General features: G+C 42.3%; 2 long non-coding RNA genes across 4 annotated transcripts in view; both read right to left on the bottom strand.

Annotated features, from left to right (window-relative positions):
- The window catches only part of LOC144319235 (uncharacterized), an 824,173-nt gene that overhangs the window by 547,527 nt on the left and 262,626 nt on the right, over positions 1-14,020 (bottom strand). The gene's annotated exons all lie outside the window — the stretch shown is intronic.
- The window catches only part of LOC144319225 (uncharacterized), a 105,748-nt gene continuing 94,052 nt past the window's right edge, over positions 2,325-14,020 (bottom strand). The window contains exons 6-7 of the long non-coding RNA XR_013385116.1: positions 3,515-3,691; positions 2,325-2,925 (exon numbers count right to left, since the gene is read on the bottom strand). This is a non-coding gene — a long non-coding RNA (uncharacterized LOC144319225). The remainder of the gene's footprint in view (positions 2,926-3,514; positions 3,692-14,020) is intronic.

Genomic DNA, 14,020 nt, shown 5'->3' with positions numbered 1-14,020 from the left:
GTTCTAGAGGTTCATTCATAAGTTTTGCAAATATTTGTTGAAGTACTGGGTTGAACACTAGGCAGCAAAGAAAGTCACTGCTATACAGTGACTTCCTTCATGGAGACCACATGCTGGTAGTGGAGGCAGATTGTAAACAAACCAAAGAATAATACCAATAAGTCCACTTAAGATCTGTGAGACAAAACTCTAAGGCACTAACAGGAAAACGTCCCTTAAAGAAAATTTTTTTCAAGAGTGTGGAACAGTTCCCCAGAAGAAGTGACATTTGAGTTGGTGTCTGAAGGGAGAATAGAGTTAAGTAAGCCTGAGCTACTGTGAGTCCCTGGCAAAGGGCACAGCACAGGCAAAGGCCTGGAGGCAGGGAGGAACTTGATGTTTTAAGGGCTGGAAAGGAGGTTGGTGTGACTGGGACACAGTGAACAAGGAGAGTGAACCATCTCTTGTCAATCCTAGTGGGTGATTCAAGGGATTTGGAGATGTTACTTTGTGGTGGTGGTGGTGGTGGTGGGGACTTGGAGTTTTCTCCAAGGGGAACGGCATACCATTGAAAGGCTTTAAGGAATCCGATTGGGTAATGGATGAGGCTGGACAAATTCTTCAGGTTGTCAGAACAGTAATGATGCCCCAGCCACTCCTGATAAAAGGAGTTTTGCCCAAACCTGAATTCCCACCTGATCAGGAGTTCTCAAGATTTCCAGGTGATGGAAGCTATTTGCCAGCAGTGCCCCTGGCTGGCAATGAAATTCTGATTTCTTAGCATCTGATCCCTACATGTTTATAGGGCTCATGTATCTTCTGATCCTCCTACTCAGGAGATACTGCCAGGATCATGCTCTTGGCTTGATAGCGGTGTCCCGCAGACATGGGATTGCCCATGCTACTGTGTGGAGAATGGATTGGAAGTTCTAGAATAAATGCGTGTCAATGTGCTCTCTCTGTGTATTTGTGTGCTCTCTTAGTGTGCTCTTTTTGTATATATATTTGTCTACTAGAATGATTGGAAAGGGAGAGTAAGACTTTCAACTGCTAGTAGGGACCAGACAACCCTATACCTCTTTTTCTAGAAGAGGTTAGTAACCCACACAGTCAAGATGGAAAAGTGAGAAGCAAACCATTGACCACTCCTTCACGTGCTCTACAAGGCTGTTCATGAGCTACCTGTCTCCAATCCGCCTCATCACAACCCCCACATACCCAGAGCACTCTCTTCTCCGTGTCTGAACATAGCAGGTTCACCCTCACGTCAGGAAATCTGCACCCGTAGTCTTCACACGATAGCCAAACTGTGGAAGGAGCCTCGGTGTCCAACGAAAGATGAATGGATAAAGAAGATGTGGTTTATGTATACAATGGAATATTACTCAGCTATTAGAAATGACAAATACCCACCATTTGCTTCAACGTGGATGGAACTGGAGGGTATTATGCTGAGTGAAGTAAGTCAGTCGGACAAGGACAAACATTATATGTTCTCATTCATTTGGGGGATATAAATAATAGTGAAAGGGAATATAAGGGAAGGGAGAAGAAATGTGTGGGAAATATCAGAAAGGGAGACAGAACGTAAAGACTGCTAACTCTGGGAAACGAACTAGGGGTGGTAGAAGGGGAGGAGGGCGGGGGGTGGGAGTGAATGGGTGACGGGCACTGGGTGTTATTCTGTATGTTAGTAAATTGAACACCAATAAAAAATAAATTAAAAAAAAAAAAAAAGAAATTCTCTTTCCCTTGCAACCTGTTATCATCTGTCCCCTCTCCTTACTCAAATCTCTGCCAAATATCACCTCCTCTGAGAAGACTTCCCTTGTTGTCCTTCTCATATCAGCCTGTTTTATCTACTTCATAGCTCTTACTGCTGTTTGAGATGAGTTGGGAGTGTGTAAGTGATTATTTGTTCTACTGTTTTCCTCCACCCTGGTGAAATGTGAACTCCAAGAAGGCAGGGCCATTGGTACCTAGAACGAGTGGCAATATGGTAGCTGTTCAGTAACTGTTTGAAGGGATAAATAAAGACTTAGATGTATGGAAGTGGTCAGAAAACAAAAACCAGGTCTAAAGGAAACAGTTGTCACTGAAAATTAATAAGGAAGAGGAAGGAGAGAACCGAACAAAGCAAAAGTATCAAGCATCTTCTGGAAAACAGAGCCTGGAACACTTTCCAAAGGTATCAGGACCAGCAAAGGAAGTCCCGAGGGTGTCAAACTGGCTCGAACCTGACCTCATCTGCTATAAATGGAATAAAAGAACCTACCTTGCAGGGTACTTGAAGGGATTAAATGAGTTAATATGCATCATTTGCTTAGAACAGTCTTGGCACAGAATCAGAGTACTACACAAATATTTATTGGACAAAAACAAAACATTTTTATGTTTTCCTTTTCTTTGCATGAAACATGCTGTCCTCTGTAGACTAGATCCTTGTTTGCCCTACAAACCTCTTCTCTCTCAACATCATGGGTGCCATGGGAGTCCGCTGGCCCAGAAAGGTGGCATCGGCCATTGTGCTGAATCAACAGAGCAGACAGGCTTAATGAAGGCAGGAGAGGTGACCTCCAGCTGTGGAGAAAGGGGTAGGGCCAGCCTCACCTGACCACCAGGAATAGTGACTTGGAAGTTGTGGCTTGTCCAGGCTGTGTGTATCATCTTCAGAGAGGGAGGCTGTAAGGTTGGTGAGCCCCAAACTCACACACTCTCCGCATTTGGCTCCTAGTTCACCCAATGCTGCTGATTCCAATGCACATTTCCCACTAGACTGAAGTCTCGTCCCAGAGCCCTTAGAAGCTGGACCTAACTCTTCAGTACTTGACTTTAACCTCTGTTCCCAGGTGTAGGAAAAGGCTACCTGCCTTGTCCTGGACACGTAATCCAGCTTTGCAGTCTTGCAACCTACTTGAATCTTGTCTTACTTTCCAGCTCAGCAATCTAGACAAGTGGGAAGAAGCTGAGGATTTACAGACTGAAATTGAAAACAACGAGTATTGTTACCATATCTATCCCAGGCTCTCATGGACTCTGGAACCAGCCTTGGTTTAAATTCTAGCTCTACCACATTCTAGCTAAGAGAATGTGGACACCTCCCTATATCTCGGTTTTCCTACCTGGGTAAGCTGGGGATAGTAATAGTTCCTAACCCAGAGGGTTGATGTTAAGTCAGTACACATAAAGTCCTTAAAATATAACCTGGCATGTAGTAAGTTATATAAGTATTGACAGTTGCTTAATGTACATTATCTCATTTAATCATCATGAATCAAAGGTGGTAAATATTACCCCCGTTTTACAAAGGAAGATACCCAGGCTCAGAAAGATTAAATAACATTCCCAAGGGCCACGTCATCAAGCTGCTCCAACCCACACCACTGCTGTGCCTCCCTTCCCTGCTCCTGGAGATTGGACCCTTGAATCCCAAGGCCATTCTACACAAAAATCTAGTTCACTGTAGGCACTGAACTTGCTGAATTGAATTTTAGACTCCTTCCCATGTTGCCTCCTGCACCCTCTTTCCATCTACCTGGCATTCCCGATAGATCCTTGTAATACCAGGTCACAGCAGCATTAAACCCAACAGGAAGCCAAGCAGAACTGTTTTGGTGCCCATATCAAGGTAGGTCATCTATTCCAGGCCTTGGCATCAGCAGGAAGCATAGAGGACAAAATCCAAAGTCCCTGTTTTCTTGGTGCTTAGCCTCTATGGAGAGATACAGATAAACAAGTGAATATGTAATTTAGCAGATACTAGTAAGTATTATAGAGAAAGATAAAGCCATGTAAAAGAGAGAGAGCAGCATAAAACTCTTCAATTTCCCTTAAGTCCTTGCTCGCTGTCTTAAAGCAACCATCTTTTGTGACCTGCCACCTGACATGCATGGTCTTTCCAAGTGACCAAGAATTTCAGAGCAGACAAGAGAGTAACACTTAAAAGATCAACTCCATGGAACAGATGGCTTAGTTATTTCATGCCAATTAAATCAACCATTCAGCTGTCTGATCCATTGCTCACTGATCAAGCTGCAAAGAGCCTCTTGCACTGGTGCAGTTATCTGATTTAATGTAAAAGACGCTAATGAGGACAGACACAAGGGTCATGCAGACAATCGAGCAAATATTGAGATAAAAAAATTACACAGTGACATCGTAGGGAAGGCAAAGGAATAAATGGAAATTGTGGGATGCGTGATAGAGCTCGAAAAGCCTTATGTAATTAGGATGACGTTGGGGGGAATGTGTGACAATGCTAATTATCCAATCCACTGGGACAAATGTTATTGTAATATTGTACTCACTTTGTGCCAGACCCTATGCTAAACACTGGAAAATAAACCAAGGAAATTCAAAGGTTCACAAAATGCTATCCCTGCCTCACAGGAACTCATAGTAGAGCTAGAGGCAGACTCAGAAACAAAAAGCTGAAATATAAAGTTTAGTGATAAATGGATAGCAGTGTGGTCCTGGGTGAGTTGAGATCCATGTTTATTTTCTTCAAGTCTTGAAGAAAAGGTAAGAAATTGAATGGTAATGAGCTAGCTGGATGTGGCACTTCCTAAAACCACTTGGGCAGTGACATCACATGTGATATAATTTAATACCAGACATGCAGACACGCTAGCGTAACAGATGCTGGACCATTGTGTGATTGTACACTGGGGGCCATCCAGAAGGCCACATACTTACACACATAAGACAGAGTCGGCTCAGAAATGGACGGTAGTCCTGGGAAGGGCTAAACCCTAGGATAGACATGAGGATTTGAGACAGAGAGGAGAGGTGAAATTTTCTCTCTTCTTTCTGAGATTATTAACAAATTTAGGCCAATCATTGAGCTATGGAAAAGCCAGAAGCTCTTCTAATGGTGAGCACAAGCTTCTTTCTCCTCAGGAAGGAGGAAAGGGGTGAGTCAGAGTTCCTGAGGAGAGATCTAGCGCGTGTGAGAGAGGCCAGTCATTCACTGGGTTACATGTATGACAATCCCTTCCTATACCTCAAAGCTCCAGGAAAGCCTCCTTAAAAGCAACAACCTATCACAATGTGTCCTGGTATGAAGATAGGCAAACAGATTGGTGGAGTAGAATAGAGAGCCCAGAAAAGGCTCACGTGTGTGTGCAGGGTTCAGTATATTATAAAAGCAGCATCTTCAAATGGTAAAGAAGAATGAGTTATTCGACAAATAGTATTTAGCCCTTTGGAAAGAAAAAATTAGATACCTACTTTTTCCCAAACCCAAAAGGTATATTCTAGATGAATTGATAAACTAAATACCCTGGGCAAAGCTATTCTTTCCAAATGGACAGGGGAAAGACTTTCCCAGACAAACAAAAGCTGAGGGAGTTCGTTACCACTAGACCTGTCTTACAAATAAAATGCTAGAAAGAGAGAGAGCTCTTTAAGCTGAAATGAAAGGACCACTAATTAATTACATTAAAATATATGGGGGATCCCTGGGTGGCTCAGCGGTTTAGCGCCTGCCTTTGGCCCAGGGCGCGACCTGGAATCCCGGGATCGAGTCCTGCGTCGGGCTCCCAGCATGGAGCCTGCTTCTCCCTCCGCCTGTGTCTCTGCCTCTCTCTCTCTCTCTCTCTCTGTCTATCATAAATAAACAAATAAATAAATCTTAAATAAAAATAAAAAAATAAAACATATGAAAACACGTGCCAGAGGTGTTAGCTCATGCCACGGTGGTAACCATCTTGTGATATCCAAGTGCATGAAATCAACATGATGCACACCTGCCCTAGCTATGTCAATCATATCTCAATAAAGCTGGGAAAAAATAACAAAGGATTGATACTCAAATGGATCAAGATTTTTCAAAAATCAGTAAGACACAAACGCTAACACTTCGTAGAAAATTGGGCAGACGACATAGACAATGTACAAAAAGAATCCCAAGTGGAAAGACATTTAATCTTACTGGTAATCAAGAAAATGGAAAATAAAACAACAATGATGTTTCATGGTTTTTTTCCCCCCTCCAGTGGAAGAGTAAAGGTGAGGCAATCGTAAGTGCATGCTGAAGAGCCTTTCCACACACTGCTGGTAGAAGATCGATTTGGCAAAACTTTTCTTTTTTTTTTTTTAATTTTTATTTATTTACGATAGTCACAGAGAGAGAGAGAGAGAGAGAGAGAGAGAGGCAGAGACACAGGCAGAGGGAGAAACAGGCTCCATGCACCAGGGAGCCCGACGTGGGATTCGATCCCGGGTCTCCAGGATCGCACCCTGGGCCAAAGGCAGGCGCCAAACCGCTGTGCCACCCAGGGATCCCTGGCAAAACTTTTCTAGAAAGAATTTCAAGAGTGTATTTTTTCCCTTAAGAAATGCATCTGACCCTCTATCCATAAACCTGGATAGATATCTAGAGAAATACATGAACATGAAGTGTCACGTATCAGTAGAGTTGAATGAGACCCACACCAGTGCGGAACCATTAAATACACCATGGAACATCAATGCAGTAGAATGCCATCCAGCTATTAAGCAAACCAAGTAGATTTAGATGTGTCTATCTGGGAGTATCTTCCACACATATTGTTAACAGAAAAAGTAAGTCACAGTAATGTCCTGTGTACGGTAAGATGCTATTTTTTTTTTTTTTTTGCTATTTTTGTTAAAAGAAAAAATGTCACACAAATCCAAAGGTCAACTATAGGTTTGAAAGAATACACAAACACTCATGTATAGATACATAGCTACAGATTTAGAGGTAGACTGTGTAGACACAGATACGGGCATAGCTGGAGCTATGGATACAGATACAGATATACAGATACACGTAATATATGGTTAATTTTGTGTGTCAACTTGACTGGGCTAAGGGATGCTTGCCGAGCTGGTCAAACATGTGTGGGTGTGTCTATGAGGGTGTTTCTGGAAGACATTACACTTGAATCAGTAGATTGAGTAAGACAGATCTCTCCTCACCAGAGTGGGTGGGTTTCACCCCATCCATTGAGCCTCTGAGTAGAACAAACAGGCAGACAAAGGATGAGTTTGCTCTGTGCGAGCTGGGACATGCACATTCTCCTGCCCTCAGACTTCGGCTCCCCTGGTTCTCGGGCTGTGTGCAGAAATTACACCCCCGCACACACTGGTTTCCCTGAGTCCCCCGCTTGCAGGTAACAGCCCAAGTTACTTCTCAGCCTTTTTAATTGTGCAAACCACTCCGTTGTAATAAATCTGTCTCTGTGTGTCTTTAGACATCCTATTTCTGTTTCTCTGGAGGACCCTCACTGATACAGGCTCAGTGGCATGAATAGGCAGGTGGGATCGGGGATAGTCTCACTCTGAACGTGAAAGCAAAGTCGCAAAGGGCCCCAGAATCCAAAGGCCCCCGCGGGGCCACACACTGTGATGACCAGAAACTGAGAGCCTAAAATCCATCCCATAGATGCCTTTCACACAGCATGACATCAAAACCCCACCCTCCCAGGGGGCACTCTGCAGGAGGAATTGGAATGAGTTAGGTTGTCCGATGCCATGGGTGGTGGACCAGAGACTTGGGGAGAGAGATTGATTTTGAACACACACAAAAAAGATATTTCTTGCATCCTCAAGTTTTTAGGCTGAGATCTTTACCCACTGGCCTCAAAATAATTTTCCCCTTACTTATCCTTGACCAACGTAGCTCACATGGGAAGTAAATTGGCCATAATCCCACACATCCCCATTGTTGTTCTTTTCTCATCTCTCTGGCTGGCTCGTGTTGTGCCTATGGCAGAGTTCTAAAAATGTGTTTTCCTTTCCAGTGCAGGCTAGTTCACTTCAGTGTGTTTTGTGTCACCGAAAACCAAGGCTGACCCTGATCGATTTTCTCCCAAAGACATGTCCTGAATGTTATGCAAGCTGTAGCTGATGTCCCTAGAGTGCCAGCCTTTGCCCCAGTTATTCTCAGGGTTGCCCCCTGTCTGTTCAAGGCCATACCTGAGTTCCAGGTGAGTAGTGGGAGCAGCACTCTGACTTAGCCTGCCCATCAGGTGCAATGGGCTCTAACTTCTCAGGTTACAGGTTGCAGATGAAATCAATTTGTGTGACCACAACTTATTCACCCAGTTGACTTTATGCTCTACTTTGTCCCCGTACTTTTTTTAAAAAAACATTTTATTTATTTATTCATGAGAGACACACACAGAGAGGCAGAGACACAGGCAGAGGGAGAAGCAGGCTCCCTGCAGGAGCCTGATGTGGGACTTGATCTCAGGACCCCAGGATCACTACCTGAGCCAAAGGCAGAAACTCAACCACTGAGCCACCCAGGTGCCCCAGTCCCTGTACTTTCATCGTAGGGCTCTCTCCTCCTTGCCCCTGGTGCCAACACTTTCCCAGATAGCATCCTCAGACCTTTTACATAGTTACAACATTGGATTACACTGCTGCCCACAAGAGAATCAGCCACGTAGCCCAGTACACTCCTGTGCCCCAATATCTAAGGTCCCAGTAGGCCTTGCCCTGAAGCCTGTCCCATCTTAAATATTCACCTGCTTCGAAAGCAGTTTTAAGCACAAGTCTAGTGAGCAGTCCTATGGTTTGAGGTCTTCTTCCTTTAACTCTTTTTTGACTGGTCTTTGTTTTAATATGAATTTGGGAGGAAAAATGCATGGCCTGCATTAGAAATGACAAATACCCACCATTTGCTTCAACATGGGTGGAACTGGAGAGTATTGTGCTGAGTGAAATAAGTCAATCGGAGAAGGACAAACATTATATGGTCTCATCCATTTGGGGAATATAAATAATAGTGAAAGGGAATATAAGGGAAGGGAGAAGAAATGTGTGGGAAATATCAGAAAGGGAGACAGAACATGAAGACTCCTAACTCTGGGAAACGAACTAGGGGTGGTGGAAGGGGAGGAGGGCGGGGCGTGGGGGTGACTGGGTGACGGGCACTGAGTGGGGACTTGACGGGATGAGCACTGGGTGTTATTCTGTATGTTGGCAAATTGAACACCAATAAAAAATAAATTTATTATTGAAAAAATAAATAAATAAAAATGCATGGCCTGGATTGAAAAAGAAAAACAAATCTCTTCATTCTGTGTTCAAAATTTAATTTCTCCCAAGCCATGGTAATGGTGGCAGTCAAGGGAAGGGGTTCCTGTGGAGTTACTTCCTGAAATTCCTCCTGAAGTTGAGGTTTCTCTGGACCCAAAGGGAAGGCTCAGAGCACTAGCTCTGTGAGGTCTTTTAGACTAACAGGACAGGAACTCTTGGGATTTTATTTGCACATCAGCCTCAGAGGGCCCCTCCAAGCTCCATTCTCCCCCAAGGAAGTAAACCCAATGTATTCAGCAGCAGACTTGACAGGATATACTGGCCTGAATTACTGTGAACAAATTAGCCGGGGCTGTTGTACACTCCATCATCTATCCACGCCATCCTCGGGAACTCGGTTTTGTGTTTGGGAGATAGTGAGGGCATGACTTTGCATAACAAAGGCAGAGCAGGGTGCAGCATGCTGTTCTTAGCCACTAACTTCAGTGAATCATTCATTAGCAGGGTTGGTGCATAGGAGAGTGAGAAACACGGAACCTGATTAGAAGGAGAATTTATCACCCTGCCTAGAAGAGTAAACAAAACAGAGGAGCTGTCCATCACAGCGGGGCCTGGCACCACCTTGGCAGCCAACATCTGCTCCACCGGCTGAGTGTTCACCTCGGAAAGGGAAGAACAAGCTGATGGCTTCTGGAAAAACCTTGGGTCTTGCTGGGTCTGGGGCCAGAGGGCGATTTCCCAAACGGAGTGGGAGTGTCTAGTACCCCATAGGTTCCAGGGCAACAAGGTTGTCTTTGAGACAATGGGTGTGTTGGGTTGAATTCATGACCTACCAAATGTTCCTCTGCCATCCCAGTGATGTCCTGCCTCATGGGAGGGTTATATCTCCTCTTCCCGTTGACATCAGGCTTTGTCACATGACTCACTTAGGCCAGTGAAATGTAAGCTCTGAAAGACTGTGGTTTACCATGTTTCTTTTCCCTGTGCCATGAGAGCTGGAGTGACCCCCACCAGAGGCTGCTCTATTAATCTGACTCCTAAATAAAGACATAGTATTGCAGAAGTGCAGCTGAGCAATGATGGACATATCACGAGAGTAGGAAATAAACATTTGTTGTTATAAGTCACTGAGATTTGGTATCATTTATTATTGTAGTTTCCTCCAGCCCAGCCTGACTGAAAACATATCTATCAATTCCCCTCCCACACACACACACATCCATTTTGTGTTTCATTCTGTTATAAATGGTACCAAAGTGGGACTGCTGGTGGCACAGTGTTTTGTAAGTTTTGGTGAAACAGATTCTTCCAGTTTTTTATACCTAGACCCTAGTAATTAGTCCACATGGCTAGATAGGGACAAAACCTGGCGATCACCATCATGCTGGATCCCAAGCAATCCTTAATGCTCATCACTATGCCTAGGTACTGGATCACGTCGATCATAGTTGGCATTTTCCCAGTGATTGAACCACTTTCTGGGGAACTTCTCAGTCTCTCGTAAATAATTTTCTGAAACCTAGCTTAACTGGGTCACTGACCACTACAGCTACATGTGAATCTTCAATAGAAGTGATATACCCAAGGTCTAACAGCTTGCATGGAGTTATTAGTAAACTGAAATAGTACTCCACTCAGGAAGACCATCCCTAACTAAATTTTATATCACATATTTATCAACACTTTGTTCCTGCAGCCGTATGTTTTAACTTTTTCCATTTACTGCCTTAATCTATCTGGGATTTATTTGGTGCACCAATATTCATTAGGAATTGAAGCTTTGTTTACAAATAGTTAACCATTTGCCTCCAAGCAATTTGTTGAATAATCTATCATCTTGTTACTCATTTAAAATGCTAACATCCTTTTGTGATAAATTCTAATTTGTACTTAAATCTATTTCTAAGCTTTCTGTTCTGTTAAAAAAGAATCTGTGGGTCTCTATACGCACAATGTTGTTTCAATAGCGTATGTCTCCATCATATATTTTAATACCTAAATTATATCACATTGCATTTCTTTTTCAAGATATTGTTGGCTATAGTCCTAAGTCTTCCTACAAATGAGCTTTTGAATTATTTTGTCAATCCCCCAGGCTCTAAAAACTATTTTGGTATTTGTATCGGGATAGCCTTAAACCTTAGATTAATTTCAGGAAATCAAGTAGAAATATTTTTGAAATTCCATCTTTCTATCCAAGAATGTGGTATGTCTCTTCATTATTTGAGTCCATTTATTTTGGTCTTTCTTTATGTCCTCCAGTCAAGCTGATATTTTTCTTTATAAGATTTTTACTCATTTGTTAAATTTATTTCTAGACATTTTATTTTTAGGTCATCATAGGAATGGCACTGCTTAATTTTCTCATTATTTTTGGAGATATATAGGAAGGTTTTTTTAAAAAAATTATTTATTTATTAATTCATGAGAGATACACACAGAGAGAGAGAGAGAGAGGCAGAGACAAAGGCAGAGGGAGAAGCAGGCTCTTTGCAGGAGCCCGATGCCAGACCCGATCCTGGATCCCCAACCATGACCTGAACCAAAGGTAGCTGCCCAACCTTTGAGCCACCCAGGTGTCCCAGAAAGGTCTTTTTTTAAAAAAATATTTGTCTTGTGTTTGGCCACATTATTGAACTTTCATATTGATCCTAATATTTTTAAGTTGACTTTCATGGGGTTTTAAGGTAGACTTACTTCTTATTTAAAAATAACAACTTTGCCTCCACCTTTCCAAATGTATACTGATAATTTCCATTTTCTTGTTCTATTATGTTGGCAAGAAGTCTAGAACAATGCACATTTTGTTTTTCTGTGTCTGAAATCCTTTGTTTTAAACACATTGTAAAATTTTAAAAATACATTGTAAATATAAATTCCATTGGGGAAAAAAGTGATCATGGAGCTAGAGAGTTTTAGATTTACAACATTTTTTTGGTCCTCCAGGGATGTAAAGAATAGTGCTTTGAGTGTATTTTTGTTATTATAAGCAAAAATGCCAAATCAAAAGTGACAAAACCAGACCTAAACATTTCCTTATATGTTCTTCATTCTACATACTCAGCTATTTCTTGGGATCCTCTATCATCCTTGACCTTGAGTTTGAAGTTTTGATTGATGTCCAACAACCAAGCATAAACAAAATAATGCCACTTATAAAGCACAGTCAACCTCTAAAGCAAAGCAAGTGTGTGTGTCTGGTCTATAGAATAGCTTTTATCCCTGTGAGTTTGTAGAAAATTGAGATTTTGTTATAACTCAAGTGGACCATGTGGTAAAAACTACATTCCCTAATTAATTAGTCATGTATGTCTAATTCCTATTTTGAAAACTCATTCTGTTGTGAAAATGCCTGTAATAGTGATAATTGCTGCCATTCTTGTAGTCCCCTACTGCAGTGGGATACCCTCTACTATCTGACTCAGTACTATTAAGTACAGTCTCAGGAACATCTGTTTTAAAATGTGAATGACTAACAGCTTTAGGCACTGGCTCTCCTTTCTTCTCTCTAAAGAAGAACTAAAAACAAAAACAAAAACCCTGAAGGTGAATATTTACAAGAAAGAGAGAGACAACTCGAGCTAACAAAAAAATCTGTAATGCCCCAAATCTGGGGACAATTTAATGCAGGTATAGAGTCAATGGACCTGAATTAACAAAACATAAGACCTGCTTGAATTTCTGTTCCTGTTAATTTATGAAAGCAAGAACACCAAAAAAAGGTAAAATGACTTTTTTTTCTATCATCCCAGCATCTCCTCTGGCTCAGAGACAGGTGGCTGTAATGATCAGACAACTGATCATCCACTCTTTAAGGACTACCCAACATATTTCTACATTTGAAAAGAGTGGGCAAATCTGAGAGGAGAATTGAAGTGGGTTGAATTTATGGAGGTGTTCCCTTCATAAGAAAAGCTCCAGGGTGAAGAAAGTAATAATCTAGTAACGCTTAATAGCAATCATTGCTTTTTGGATAAAATTTCAGTTCAGAGATGTATGGACCCTCGTAGAGGAGATAGTAGGAAGTGGTTCATGTGGAAGGAGCTGAACAGAAACTAAGGATTTGGCAGGAGCAGCTCTGTACTCTGACTTTAGGCGGGGCTTGGGAAGATCTCATAAGCTCCTATCCGCCATTATCTCCCTCCTGGACCTTTGCAATGGCTCCCTAATGGTCTCTTTGTTGCTGCCCTTGCCTGCCTCCCATATCTTTCACACAGCAGCCACTGAGATTCCTCTAAAAAGTTATCAGATTATGTCACTTCTCTGCTCAAAATTCTACAGTTGGCCCCCATCTTGCTTAGCTATAAAATTCAATCTCCTGGGGCATTTGAGTGGCTCAGTTGGTTAAGCATCCAACTCATGATTTTGGCTTAGGTCATAATCTCATGGGTCAAGATTGAGTCCTACATTGGCCTCTGCAATCAGTAGAGAGTCTGCTTGGGATTCTCTCCCTCTGCCCCTCCCCCTCTTTAAAATAAACCGATAAATCTTTAAAAATAAAATAAAATATGGCTACCTGGTTGGTGCAGTCAGTTGAGCATCTGACTCTTGGTTTTGGCTTGGGTCATGATCTGAGGGTCATGGGAACAAGCCCCAGGTCAGGCTATGTGCTCAGAAGAGTCTGCTTGAGTATATCTCTTCCTCTCCCTCCTGCCCTTTCCCTCTCTCTCAAATAAATAAATAAATATTTTTTAAAAAGAAATAAATCCAATCTCCTTACATTGTTTCACAGCCCTCATGGTCTAACCTCTACCTAAGTGTGTGTCTGAGTTCCTATCCTAAGCCCTCGCCCCTCACTCACTGCTTCAGCCACACTGGTCTCTTGCTCTCCTACAAATGCTCCAACAAGCACATTTCTAGTTTAAGTCATTTGTACTTACAGTTCCTTCTTCCCCAAGATATCTGCTTGGATTGTTTCTTTCCTCAATTCATGTGGGTTCCTGTGCAAAGAAGAGCTCTTTGTTCCCTCCTCCACTCTCTGTTCTTTTAGTCCACTTTGTATTTCTTACGTAGCACTTATCACACATGATAA

Source organism: Canis aureus, chromosome 8, assembly GCF_053574225.1.
Source record: "Canis aureus isolate CA01 chromosome 8, VMU_Caureus_v.1.0, whole genome shotgun sequence".
NCBI lineage: Eukaryota > Metazoa > Chordata > Mammalia > Carnivora > Canidae > Canis > Canis aureus.
This window is presented reverse-complemented; position numbering and strand designations above follow the sequence as displayed.